We start from the raw sequence: 14,491 nt of genomic DNA, 5'->3' as shown, positions 1-14,491 counted from the left end.
GAAGCATCAGCTTACCAGAGTTCTGCTGGAGAAACTGAGGCACAGGAAATTTGTGTTTGGCTGACACTCAACATCACCTTTCAGTTCTCTCCCCCCCCTCCGAGCGTGGCCTGGAACCCACCTCTCCACCCAGCCCCCACCCAGGTGGCTCTTTCAAACAGATGTTCATTTACCTCACAAGCACACCCTGGCGGGGCACAGCCCCTCCCCCAGCATGCGCGTGTGCGCGCACACACACACGGATACAAACAGCCACTGTCCCACACAGTCCTGCCCAGCCTCCATGGACCCCTTTCTCCCGAAGCCCCTTTCTTTCCCTCCTTCACAGTTGGCTCTAGGCCAGCCTGGCATTCCCTGTGCTAACTTGCTGCTTTCACTTGCTAATTATTCCAAATATTTCAGAAGGGCCCACACACTGCAGGGCCAGCAGGGCTGGGGCCCTCCTGAGCCCAGAAGCCAGCTCATTCCCTTCCCACAGCCTCCTGAGGAGGCTCCCCAGCTCTGAGACTCCCTTCACCCCCAAGCAACGTCTCCCTCCCTCTCCCTCCCACCCCCCAGTCTTCCTCCCCACAGACCCCAGCACTGGGGGAACAAGGGGGGCTCCAGCCTTCTCCACTGGCCCCCCAGGATCAGCCTCCAGCCCCGGCCAAAGTGGGTACACGTGGATCGACAGGCGGGCAGTGCCTCTGTCCCTGACTCCTCACCTTCTGCCTAGGCCCATGCTGGGGGAAGAGGGCAGGGGCAGGGGCAGGCAGAACTGCCCAGCTAGGTGAGGAAAGGCTGAAGGGGACTGGAGCACAGGGCTTCACACATCATTTCAGCGGGCAGAGCTGGCAAAGCTTGCATTTCAAAGCCTGTTGCTCCTGTCCATCCTGCCCTTGCTGGGTGGCTCTTTCAAACAGATGTTCATTTACCTCACATAGATTCAGTGTTGTCCCAATCAAAATATATTTTGCACCATTTGACAAGGAGTTGCAGACATAATGCTCCATTAGCATAAAATATTTTAATGTCTATTTCCTTAGACCGAGGACACTCCTACATCACCCTAGTACCACCATCACAATCAGGAAGTTAACACAGACCCGGTGGTTCTAATTGCAGACTCCATTCAAGTTTTGCAGATTGCCCACTCTGTTCCAGCATCCCAATCCAGGATCACACGCTGCGTTGAGTGATCCTATCTCTTTTGAGCTGTGTGGCTTTGAGCTCATGTCTCAAGCTCTCTGAGCAGGTTCCTCATCTCCTTTGATCCCCACCTTCGTGGTGACAAGCCTCTGAACCACTTTATTCTTGGGTGATGGGCACAGCCCCTTCCCAAAGCAAGGAATCATCCTTATGTGCCCTGACTTGCTACCTTTTCCCCGTCCTCCCTTGTCCGGTATCTCCCAGCCAGGAACGTGACAAGGGGAAAGGGCTCAAACATTGGGGACCCTCTCCCTCCCTGCCCAGAGCACATCCTGTTCCACAGAACCGGCCACCGCTGGCTCCAGTGACTCTGGGGATGTCTGGAAGGCCCTGGGATTCCCCCAAGCCCTGTGCTCCAAGCCATCCTGGGGCAAACGAGCCAGGCCCCCTGCAGAGCTGAGGGCAGGAATTGCTCTCCTCCCCACCCGACATATGCACACTAGAGGGCGGGAAAGAAGGTGTGTGAGGGCGGGCGGGGGGGAAATGGCCAGGAGTCAGGCGTGCTTCCATCCTGGGCTGAGGCCCAAAGGTAAACAGGTGTATTTGGACTCCCAGCAGGGGGGAGCGGGCTGGCCCCATGAGGCAGGCCTGGACCTGTCGGGGGGTGGGGATGTAAGGAGGGGCCTGCATTAACAATGGGGTGGGAGAGTGGCCCCAGGTTCTGCTGACACATTCTTGTGTGATGAGGAGGAAAACAGGTGACAAAGGACGAGAGGCACCCTGGGGCAGGGGAGGGGGCTTTGTGAGGCCACCCATGCTGGGGCTGCACTGACCAGTGTGAGCTAAGGAAGCACACGGAAGCCCTGGGGGATCACCTTCCTCCTGGGGTACATGTGTCCATCCCACTCTGCAGCTCCCAGGTGGGACAGGTCAGAGCCATCCAGATGGGTTTGCTGAGGCCTGAACTTTCCCTGTGAGTCAGGAGCAGACGGGAACCAGTTGGAGGACACAGTCCCCCATAAGCCAACCAGCCTGAGTGGCAGGGCAGGGAGAGGAGGGGTGCATATTAAGGGGGGGCACCAGGGTCAAAGGTCTCGCTACTGCCCACCCCCACCCCCGGCTCCAGCACAGAGCCCTGTCACCCTGCCTGATGCTGTTCTGAGGGCAGGACGGCAGCCTGGATCTGAGTCCCAGACCCTCTTTCCCCTTGAAGGAAGCCGTTTGCTGAGCTCCCAGGAAAGCAGGAGTTCCAGGACCTGGGGAGGGCAGGCTCTGTGCGTGTAGCCCACCCCGCCCATGGTCGGGGGCCCTTTGAAGCCACAGAGGATTGTGCTGCTGTTTGCCTGGGGCATTAAGCTGAAGCTGAAAGGCTGCCAAGTGTTCTCCGCCCCTTGCCCAGCCACACACCGGCTCTGTCAGTGGCCAGTCCCTGCCGCAGGGCACCCTGCCCCCACTGCCACCTCACTCTGGGCACCAAGCCCTCTCCCCCATCCCCACATGGCATCTCAATTCCCTCCAACTTGCTTAAAATGACCTGTGGCCCTGAGTTGGGTGGGGGAGGTGGGGTGGGTCCGGAGTGGCATACAGACCCTGCCCTGGAGAGTTTCAGTCTCAGAAGCCCATGTGTGTGCAGACCCCTGTGGGCGGATAACTGGTCTGTCTTGCTCATTCCTACATTCGCAACATCAAGCACAGTGCCCAACTTCTGTCGTATTGATTGAATGGATGAATGTGCCAGCTAGGCAGATGGATAAAAGGTAGAAAAACAGCCAAGTAGTCTTAGGAAAATTGACTGCAGACAGTAAATGCCAAAGGGTTCTCGGGTCACTAGGGCTGGGGAGGTTCTTGAAGCCCCCAGGCGTGCAGAGTTTGGGGAGAGAGCATTCAGGCCAGCAGGATCTTTGAGGAAAGCCCTGTGCCGCCCTGCTCTGGAGACAAGAGGCCCCTTTGCTGACCCCATGGGTTTAGGTGGGGTAGTAAATGAGGCGGTGGGGCCTTGAATGCCAGCTGAAGCTGAGTGTGATGTGTGGCAGGTGTGAGCCAGGTGAGGAAAGAGGGAGAGGGGACTCCAGACAAGGAGGAAGGGATGGAAGGAGGCGGACCAGGCCCAGCCTTCCTCACTCTCATCTGCTCCTTCTGGTCCCCAACTCCCTTGGGGCCTCAATCCGGGGAATGAGGATCACAGAGGGCCAAGAGGCAGGGCTGGTGTGGAGAAACCGGCATTCAAGGCCCTTCCACATCTTTTATTATCCCACCCAAACCCACAGGGTGGGAAAACAGGCCTTGTACCTGTTTGCACCCCAGCTACAAGGTCACCAGAACAGAGCTGTGCCCAGCTCAGCTGTCCCTGCTGGCTCCACCTCACTGTGCACCAAGATGGGACCCTGGGGCTGCTGAGGCTGACGCCACTGGAGCCTGGCCACCCAAGGTCTAAGCTGAGCCTGAGAGCCCCTAGCGCCTGGTAATTGGCTAAAGATTAACTCTGGCCTGGTGGGGACTGCCTGGGAGTCTGGGCCAGGAGCTGGCACTGTCCCACAAGGCCTGGCAGGGTTGGGACCACCGGTTCAAGCACAGTTTTAGAGAGAGGGGGTGGGGCGTCGGGGGCATAGGTGGGTGGACCTCACAGAGGGTGGGCCTCAACCCCCATCCACACTCCCTGGGTCTCTCCAGGCTCCCCATTTCATATGTGGGTTTTATTGGGGAAGTGGGACATTGAGGGTCTCCCAGCCCAGGAAGGAATCCAAGCAGGTAAGGAGGAGAATCACCAAGTAGGCCCAACAACCTCCACCGAGAGAGAGGTGGGTCATGAAGAGAGGGCAATCCCCACCCTGACCCGCTACCCAATGCTCTGCCCAAAGGGTCTGCCACCCTCTGGGCCAGGGAGCTCTTGTCTGAAGGAAGAGTTTGGGAGAAAATCAGGTCAGCAAGGGGAAGTGGGTGAGAGAGAAGTGAGGGAGGGGGCAGGAGGGCCACTGACACCTGGTTCCCCGTGGCATAGGCCAGCAAGCAGGCCCATCGCCCTCATTTTACAGAGGAGAAGACTGACCTCTGTGGTCTCGGCCCTAACTCTGGAGCTGAGTGGCCCCATGGCCTGTCAGGGGTCAGAGCCGGGCTGATGCCCAGAAGAGAGCATTCTCTGTACTAGGCTTGAACTTTGACCTCCTATCAGACTCCCAGTCCAGTTCCTCATTTCCAACCGCCTCTCAGACCCCTCCACATAGATGACCTGTGGTGACTCCCCATGGGACTTGGGAAGAGACAGGCATGAGTGACAACTAGAGATGCTGCTACAAAATGAAAACTAATCCAGCCTGGGAAAATTGAGGACAGTTTAAAGGAGCATGCAGTAACAGATACTGGCTGAATTCACAGATGAATGAATAACCATATGAATTAGTAAATGAGGTGGAGCCAATCTGGGGAGGGGAGGAGATGACATGGCAGTAGCCACGTCCTGTGGTTATTGAAAGTTACGCAGTGGAGACAGTGGAGTCTGCTGGCGAGTGGACGCCAGAAAGTGGAAGGAGATAGAGCCAGGGCTACAACACAGTCCTGGGGTCACCAGGATGAAGGTGAAAGTTAAAGCCAGGTGCATGGACTCTTCTAGAAGCAAGCCAGAGAGAGGAGAGGAGGGAGCAAGGACCAAGACTTGGAGAAGGACCACTCTTCACTGTTAGGCAGGAGGAAGCCCCTTGCCCCCATACACACACACACACACACACACACACACACACACACACCTGTTCCTGTCAGGCCCCGCCCCACAGCGCCTGCCGTGAGAGTCAGCAGGCCAGAGTGGGCACAGGAAGGAAGCCAGCGTTTGCCCAGGAGGGCCCTACAGCCTCCCACAGGGCATTTCATTAGCATGGTGGGGGTAGAACCCAGAGTCTGATAGCAGATGGCAAACTCAGAGCTCAGAACAGGAAGAAGGGAAGGAGAGTGTGGGCAGTGCTGAAGATAAGCCCGAGGCCAGCTTTCGTAAGATGGTGCGACCTAAGTGTGCTTGAAGGAGAGAAGGGGCTAGCCCGAAGAAAGGGTAGACTGAAGACGCTGGGGGGATGGAAATGCTGGGAGAGCAAAAGATGAGCCCTTCCGGTGGGAGCGGAAGGAAGAGGGTCTGGGTGGAAGTCGGAAGGGTGAGCTCCGGCCCTAGCCCAGTGGAGTGGTGGTGGCCTGGCAGCGCCTCTTGCTTGGAGAAGGACAAGGAGGGGGAGGCCTGTGCCGGGATGGATGGGAAGATGGTGGGGAGCTCTGGCTCTCACTCCAGCTAGCGGTCAGTGAAATGAGGTGTAAGGAGGGAGGCCTGGGGATATTGGCAAGGCACTTAGGAGCCAGGGGCAGATGGAGAAGAGGGCCAGGCGCACAGAGAGGTCAAGCCAGCCTTAGACCTGGAGACTGCAACAGGCCAGCCCCTCAGGCACCCTCTGCCTCCAGCTGACAAGACTCACGAGGAGAGCAGGCCCAGGCCAGGGATCCCCAGCTGCAGGGAGGAAGGCCAGGGGCCCAAGTGCTGGACAGCCGGGCCAGTCATCACCTGGTTACCTGGTCAATGTTTCCTTCACCTGTGGCCCTGTGTCTGCATGGGCACAAAGATGAGCGAGACCTGGTCTTGGAGGGCCTTCTGGACCCCCTGAGTCGGGGAGCAGGGTGGCCTGGACGATACGACTCTCCAGTTTCACCCCCGGGGGCAAGTAGAGCAGTTTTCTCCGGGCTCGGAGGCCTCTCAGGGCCAGGGTAGGAATTTTGTTCTCAGAGCTTTCCTCACACAGTATGGTTCCTTTTCAGAGCTGAGTCTCCTGGAACCCTTCCTCATTACCCAGCAGCCTCTCAGGCACTCCTCAGCTGTGCCAAGGGCACTTCAAACCCTCTGGACACCCAGCCTGGCTCCCCACCTTCCCTTATGGGCCGGCGTCATGCTCCTTCTGCTCCTGAGGGACCTCCTCCCCCTCAGGAAATGATGACACCACTGGCCACCAGTCTCACAGGCCACTTCGTCATCTCTCGCCAGAACTCCTGGCATGGGCTTTTCATTCCAGTATGTTCTCCACCTAATAGCCAGTGGATCTTTTTTTTTTCTTTTTAAATGAATTTTAATTTTTTATTATAATGGTCCATACACTTGGACTTTAAAAATCAGTCTTCAAAATGACTTATGTAAAAAGAAAAGTTTTCTGCCTGTCTCTCAAGGCCCACTCCCCAGAAGTAACCACGGCCACGTTCAGTTCTTCCAGCGGTCCAGATATTCCTTGAAGGATTTCTAATTAATCCTGCCAGTGCTGGATTTTCAGTTTATCTGGACATTATCCATCGACTTCCTGCCATAGAAGACGAGGATGTAGCTCGCTTCCCTCCTCCATCTTCCTGTTTGGTTAGATTTTGGTTAAACAGCCAGGGATCATGTGATTGTTATGACGAGATGCATATTGTTCGCTGCTGAGCCAAGAGTGTCCTTTCAGGAAGGATGCAGGCGGTAATAATCTCCTCATTCTTGTCATTGATTTAGTTTTCTGTGTACTCATTGCTAATTCTTCATAAATGTTCCAAAAGGTCTTACAAATCCTCATCAATGCTCTTCTCTATTAATACCTTTTTAAATAATCCACAAATACACGTTATAAAGTTGGAAAAGATACAAAATGGTTTTCAGTGAAAAGCAAGTGTCCCTTCTATCCTGACCCCAAGACACCCAGGTCCCCTCCTCTGGGGCAACCACAGTTACTAGGCTCCTGTGCGGACCTCCAGGGATATTTTATACACATACAAGCATGTGAGTACAAATATCCAATTCCAAGTGCAACAAAGAATCTCAGTTTTACTTTTTTCCTGGGGGCATCCCTCCCAGAAACTGTCTTCCCACCCAGGCTGGACCAGTGCACTCCGGGTTATCCTGCGACTCCTCTTTGCTTCTTGCCTGTATTGAATTCTGTTTCCATTTCTGCCCTTTGTTTGATTTATTCCCAGAAACTTCTGGAAAGGGAGCACAGGAGGTGCACTTTTTGAGACCTTGAATGTGTCTGTAGCCAAGTCTCATATTTGATGCTGGTTGGGCTGCCTATCACATCGCAGGTTGAAATTTCCCTTGGAAACTTGGAGGCATCGTTATCCGGCATTCATTGCTGGTGTCATGAAGTCTGCCGCCTCCCTGAATATCAACCCTTTGCATTTGGTTTGTTTCTGTCTTTCAGGAAGTGTTTAGGGTCTTTGCTTTATCCCTGAGATGCTGCAAGTCCACGACGGTGACCCTCAGTGTGGGCCTTTTCTCATTCACTATGAAGGGCCACACCGTGGGAACTTGTAATCTGAGAAAATGTCTCAAAGTCTTTCTTTGATCATTTCTTTCCCTTCATTTTCTCTGACTACTATTTTCAGATATTAAACATTAAATTGTATTGTCCTTTCTCTCCTACTTTCTATCACTTTATCTTTGTATTTGACTTTCTGGGAAATTGCCTCATGCCCCTTTTCAGTCAACCCTGTCTGGCCCCTCATTCCCCAAGCAACAACCACTCATTTGATTTCTATCACCATAGGTCAGTTTTGCCTATTCTAGAATTTCATAGAAATGGCATCATATAGTTTGTGTTTGGCTTCCTTCATTCAGCATATTATTGCGAAACTTAAGTATGTCTTTGCATGCATCAGTAGTTTGTTCCTTTTCATGGCTGAGTAGTATTCCATCAGATGACTAGAGCAGTTTGTTTATCCATTTTCCTCTTGATGAATATCTGGGCTGTTTCCAGTTTGGGGCTATTGTGAACAAAGCTGCTATGAACATGCTTGTACAATGCTTTTTGTAGTCCAGCTTTTTTTTTTTTTCATCCCTTTTCATTTGGAGGGGTTTTGGGAAGAGAAGACATAAACACCTGTGGTCCGTCTGCCATGCTTAATTCACTATCCTGAGTTGACTCTTAAAAGAGGAGGCACAGGTATTCAGCAGGATGCAGGGAAGAAAGCAGTGACAGGCAGGAGAGGGGTGGGCAAAGGCATGGAGCGGGGCACCCACCTGGCTTGCTCAGACAGGGCAGGGTAAGGGGCTAGCGTGAATTTTTCCAAGTGCACTTCTGACCACATCACTCATATGTTGAGAACGCTGCAGTGACTCCTCTCACCTACAGAAGAATCTTCAGGCTCTCTAAGAACAATCGAGATCTGCCCCTGCTGATCTACCCTCCCTCTGTGACAGGTCACACTGACATATCACCCAGAAGCACTATCTTCACCCTCCATCCCCTGTCCCTGCCCTCTGCCCTGAATGAACACCTTCCCTCCCACTCTCCCCCTTCACGTGGCAACTCCCTACATGACTTAGTTTCAGTGTACCATGGTCTGAGTCCCCAACTGTGGCCCCCCAGCAGATGGAACTCCACTATCCTGGTAGAACTCACACCAACCTTTTTTGCACTTCTGATTACACATGTCAGGACCCCCAGGCTGGTACCCAAACCAATGACAGCACCAGCAGTGCCACATCCACAAGGAAGGTGGGGCAGGTTGAAGCAGCATGAGGGCTGGTGTCCCTGGACACTCACTCTGCCTCCAGCTGGCCAAAGTTCTGGGGAGCCCACCTCCCATCGTCCACCCCCCACCCCGAGCCCTTCTATCTGGTGGGTCTAGAACTCAGTTTGGGGGACGATCTCCATCACGATCCCTTTCCCTGCTTCACCCCAGCAGTCTGTTGCATGACTCAAGGTCAGACAACAAGTGTTGGGGGTTCTGTCCTCTTCCTGCCTGGTACCCATGCACTTCCCCTGCTCCCAGCACTGACTGCCCACCTGGGGCTCCTAGCTGCTGTCTGGAGATCAGGTTTGTTAGGGAAGGTCTTGGGTCGGGCCCTGAGCGCTGGGAGGCCACCACATCAGCTGGCTGGGCATCTGGCAGAGCCCAACTCCAAGTCTGGTCTGATGGATCTGAAGGCCTAGACTCCTGGGAGGGGTAGTAGAGCCAGGCTGGTCTGTTTGCCCTCTCTCTGGGAGGCAAGGGGCAGCAAGAATGGTTCTCAGTCATGGAGGCAGGAGCTCTTAGGGGCCTTCTAGCATCACCTACGATAAGGAAGTTGAGGAACAGAGAGAGAACACAGTTCTGAGGATGTCAGCACAGACCAGGTTGGCTTCTCCCAGGCACTGTTAGCTAGAGGACCCATCTGGACCCTTGCCACCCCTCCCCTCACTGCAGTGCTCAAGCGCCCCTTTATTTCACCACATTGGCAGCATATGTGCCTCTCCTGCTGGCCGGGAGCTCCAGGAGGGCAAAGGCAGTGCCTGGTTCTCCATAGCACCTGCCTGGAGTCGGGAGTGGCACATGGTGTGTGCTCAACAGAGCGTGGCAGAACGGATGGAGGGGGAGGCAGGGTGCGCCCCAGTTCTCACAGTGATTTATCAGCAGAGCTAGATCCAGAAGCCAGAGCTCTAAACTGGGCAGACACTGGGGAGCCAGGAGAAAGGCAGCTCGGGCCTGTCCTCCCTCCCCTCAGGGACCCCGGGCCTTGCCTCCCAGCGCAGCCCTCCTCCTAGGCCTTATTAAAAAGCCCTTGCTGAAGATGTAATTGTGTGTGGTGCCCTGCAGGTAATGTGCACTGAGAACCGCATACACCCACCACTGGCCTCTCTGCTCATTCGTTCATTCATTCAACAGATCTCAGACAGGAAGACCCTTCCACGAATGTAAAGGACACGCACACATGAGAAGAACACACACACACACAGAGGAAGACCAAGTGGGTCCCAAGAGTGCACTTGGGACTCCCCAGGCAGGTCATCTCATTCAATCCCCTGCCTCAGGGCAGCTATCAAGTCACGGAGGAGGCCTCCAGGTTTCCCACCACAGAGGCAGCATCCATCAGTCCTCAACATCAGCAAAAGACTTGGCCCTCAGCCAGCTCCAGGCCAGATCTCCCTGTGTCCCCTCCCTCCCGGCCAGCAGGTGTAGAGCCCCCTCTGTACTCCACCACCTGAGCCAGGCCATTTTCTCTCACGGCCATCTCCCCTGCATCCACTCTAGTTATTGCCTAGGTCACTGCAGTGGTCTGCTCTTTTCTGCCCAGGTCCCAGGCCACCCCAATGAGGCTCCTCACCAAATACAGTTCAACCTTAGCTGATTCGTGGGCCCCGAGGCCACTCTCCCTCCACTCCTGATCACTCCAGCCAACTTGGCTCTCCACTGCGGACACCCTGCTCCCTCGCCCACTGCCCAGCTGCCATAGGCCAGCCCCTCTTCCTGAGGTCCCTCTTCTCATCCTCAAACTCCAGTCCACACACCTGTGCCTTCCAAGGCCTCCCTGATCTGCCCAGGTGGCTGGGATACTGTTTCCCCCAGCTCAGGCCTGGAGCTCTTTGTCCCTCCTGTGGCCCGTATCCCACAGGCTTGCAGTGCACCCCACATTCCCAAACGTTTCCAAGAGGACTATCTTCTTAAGTGCAAACTGAGCCGGCAGGAGCGATCTGGAGGCAGCCGCACAGGCTGTCAGCCCCTGGCTCTCTTCTCTCTTCTGGCTGCCTACAGCAGGTTCTCTGTCAGCACCCCTGAGTTAATGGACGAATGACTGAACCTGCCCCCTACTCCGAAAGACCCACCCCGCCTGGAGGGAGGGCATGTGTGGGGGCACTGCTGGACCCCTGCCCCCAGGCAAAGGGAGGCCAGGGACCCATCCCTCGGCTGGGGTCCCCGCTCCCCTAAGCCCGCAGTGGGCGATGTGGGGCCCAGCGAGGCCGCGGCACAGCGAAAGCGCTGAGTCACGTTCCGGGCACGCGGCCCCAGGGGAGCAGGGCCTTCCTGGCGCGGGGCTGCGGGAGTGCACCCGGGACTGTGGGGTGTGGGGCTGCGGGATCGCGCCGGGGACGCGCGGATCGCCGTGCGGTTCGAGGCTGCGGGAGCGCGCGGAGGGTGCCGGGCCGCGCGGGCCTCCCGGGGACTCGAGGCTGCGAGAGCGCGGGGGGGCGCGCGGGCTGCCCAGCACCCCGGCTGCCGGCGTCCTCGGTTGCCTGGAGCCACCGGGCCGAAAATGCGGAGGGTGCCAGCAGCTGACGTCACGCGGCCCGCCTGCGCGGTCCCCTTCCCGGGCCCGTTTGGGTGGTGGGGGAGGAGGAGGCCCGCAGACAGGCCCGAGCCACCGGTTTCTGCCCCCACCCCCGCGCCGGCTCCCTGCCCGCCCCTCTTCCCACAGATCCTTCCTTTGCGCCCTCTCGGGTTCTCCTCGTTTATTTGCTTTCTCCCCGTCTCCACGTTCCTCTCCTCTGCAGGCCCTCGCTGGCCCCCCTTTTTCCGTTTACACCCATCCACCTGCCCTTCGGCCTCTCTCCTCCTTTTCTGTGCAGCCCCTGGACGTTCTCGGAGGTTCCAGGCCCCGGGGCGCCGGGGAGAGATACAGGCGGGTGTTGGGCGCCCCCTCGCGGCCCCCTTGGCCCAGCCTCGGGCCGGGGAGGGATCCGGGCATCGCCTCGCAGCCTCTACCGGCCCAGGGCTTGGATTCACCTCCCGGGTTAGCGGGAGGAGCGCGCCCCCCAGCGGCACAGCCACGTTCTCAAAACCCGCTCACAGGGTTCTGGAACGCGGAAGGCGGCATCCTTAAACAGGGGCCTTGAGTCTGAAGATGAGGCTGGGCACGGGGCAGATGTTGCTACAAGCAGAGATGGAAGAAAGAGAAAAGTCTCACAAATTTCTGCACACATGCGTCCCTAGAGACAGCACTGGGACGTGCTGGGAAGTCTGTGGTCTGAAATGGCGTGTGAGAGAAAGGAGTGTGTGTGTGTGTGTGTGTGTGTGTGTGTGTTGGGGCAGGGGCAGAGATGGGGCATTGAGCCAGAAGTACAGGGACAGGGGGTGAGCTGGAGCCACAAAGAATCCTCAGGCCTTTATGGACCGGGCCTCCCCAGCCGGCTTCCTGCCTTGCCTTAACCCTGGTTTCAGAAGCAAATCCCTGCCCTGCTCCTAGCCCAGCTGAGGAGAGTGTGAAAAGCTAATGGGAAATTTTCCCTCAAGTGTTGGTCACCCTCTAAATCTAGACAATGCAGAGCCTCTTGCCTGGCAGCCTGGGCCCTCTGATGTCCTGGAGGCAAAGGTCCACCAGGCCACGGACGACGGAGGGACAATTGCGTGCAGACTGCCACAGCAGGGTTATAGCTGGGTGGCTCCTTGAGTGGCTCTTCTACTTTGGGATCTAAAAGGCCCCCAGCCAGACTGAGTTTTTCAGGATCTCCCCAGAAGCCTTGGCTGTTGTAGCCTTCGGGTGTACCATCTTGCCAGGTGGGACTGTTGCTGTGGTTCTGGAGCGTTCCAGCTGGTCTGACATTTCTGTGTGAGCCAACTTGCAACATCATGAAGGACAAAATGGAGCATCTGCTTTCCAGGCCTGGCTCTGGCACCTTCCAGACACTTCTCTGCACCTTGGTTTCACCTTCTATAAGGACAATAATTACCACCCCTCCTCCCCCAATACACACACGGGTTTTTGTGAGGACTCCAGGAGATAACCATTATAAAGGCTCAGCATGGTGCCAGGCACGTGGTAGTACGGATCCCACTGAATAAACCCATCATAAATTGAAAATACTGTAATGCATTTAATCCACCTAGCCTACCGAACATCATAGTTTAGCCTAGCCTACTTTAAACGTGCTCAGAACACTTACATTAGCCTACAGTTAGGCAAAATCATCTAACACAAAGCCTATTTTATAATAAAGTGTTGAATATCTCATGTAACTCATTGAATCCTGTACTGAGAGTGAGAAACAGAATGGCTGTGTGGGTACAGAATCGTTGTCAGTGTGTTGGTTGTTTACCCTCATGATCGCGTGGCTCACGGGGAGCTGCAGCTGCTGCTGCTGCCAGCATCACGAGAGAGGATTGTAGCGCGTATCGCTAGCCCTGGAAAAGATCAAAATGGGAAATGTGAAGTACCGTTTCTACTGAATGCATGTTGCTTTCGCACCATCGCAAAGTCAAAGAATCGTTAAGTCAAATCATCGTAAGTCGGAGACCATCTGTACTCATACCACAAGCTTACTTCCTAGCCTGTAAGATGTGGGAAATGTCATTCACATGTCCCCGCAGCCAGCACCTTGTGGCCCCTGCCCTTGAAACAACCCATCCAGCATCTGGCTCTCACTGCCTGTTGATTTCATTTCCTTAATCTTCAAGAATGACCTCACTGTGTGGGACCAGGGGCCAGGCCACTTGAGATGCGGTCTGTCAGTGACTCAGAACTGTTTGGGGGGCAGACAAGAGGAGGTAGGGGTTCCAAAGGTTCTGGATAAATCGACAGGTTGGAACTCTGAATGTTTCTAAGCAGTGGTAGTTAGCTGCAGAGCCTACTTAGTTCCCAATATACTCCAGCTATAGCTGGAAAGGCCGCTGAAGAGCTGGGGCGGGCTCTGGTTAACATTTCTTGAGCACCTACTGTACGCCAGGCCCTTATATTTGCCATGTCACTTCATTCACGTGGTATGTTGTTCAGAGGGACCCTCCCTTGGCTGAAGTGGCACAGCTGGTGGGTGGCAGGGCTGGAGCAGACTAGGCCTGTCTGACCTCACACCTAGGCTCTCGCTCCTCCTCTCTGTGCCATCATAGCTCCACAAGCGTCAGCCACTACATGAAACATCCTCCCACGGGGATGCGTGTCCAAAGCCAGACTCCCGTCTGCTCTACAGACCTCTCCTGGGACCTGCTCTGGTAAGGTGGCAAGTGGGGCTGGGAGACCAGGGGCGGTCCACAGAGGGGCAGGAAAGGATAGCGATCCTTCTCAGCCACATGTCTGTGTGGTGTTTCTGCTTCTTGTAAGTATGTTGCTGTGATTCTCAGGGCAGAGAGGTTCTTGGTTGCCTCAAAAGGCACATACGACCCTCTACCCCTCGATTCCCGACTCTGGGACTCATACCCTTGAGCTTATCTCCCCGCTTTGGTCCACCCTCCACAGTCCTGGTGCTCCCTGGCCCTCCTGGATTTAGCCATCATGTGTTTATTTATTTGTTTATCATAGATTTGTTGGGCACCCTCTCTATGTTGGGCCAAGGGTGGGTGCTGGGGATGCAGCCTCTTAGAAGGGGAGCCCAGGTCTTCCTGTCACCTAGCTTTCCCCCTGCTTTTGTCACCCAACCGTGAATGCCAGTTGCTTCAGGCCTACCTTTGATCTGCCCTCAGCAGGACCCCTCCGTCCTGGCCCCTCCTGGGCTCCAGCTCTGTCCTGTGAGGTCCTTCTTGGCAGTGGACCGAGCTCTCTGCTGGCCACTTCACAGGCTCCACCGGGAGGACTGTGGTCCTGCCTTCCAGCCCTCCCTCTAGGGTCACACTTTGCCTCCATCCCTGAAGCAGGCATGGTTCCCCAAATGAGGCCCCAGCCTCTCTGAGGACCTGAATTCAAACCAGTTTA

This window comes from Equus asinus, chromosome 13, assembly GCF_041296235.1.
Source record: "Equus asinus isolate D_3611 breed Donkey chromosome 13, EquAss-T2T_v2, whole genome shotgun sequence".
NCBI classification, from domain to species: Eukaryota; Metazoa; Chordata; class Mammalia; order Perissodactyla; family Equidae; genus Equus; species Equus asinus.
This window is presented reverse-complemented; position numbering follows the sequence as displayed.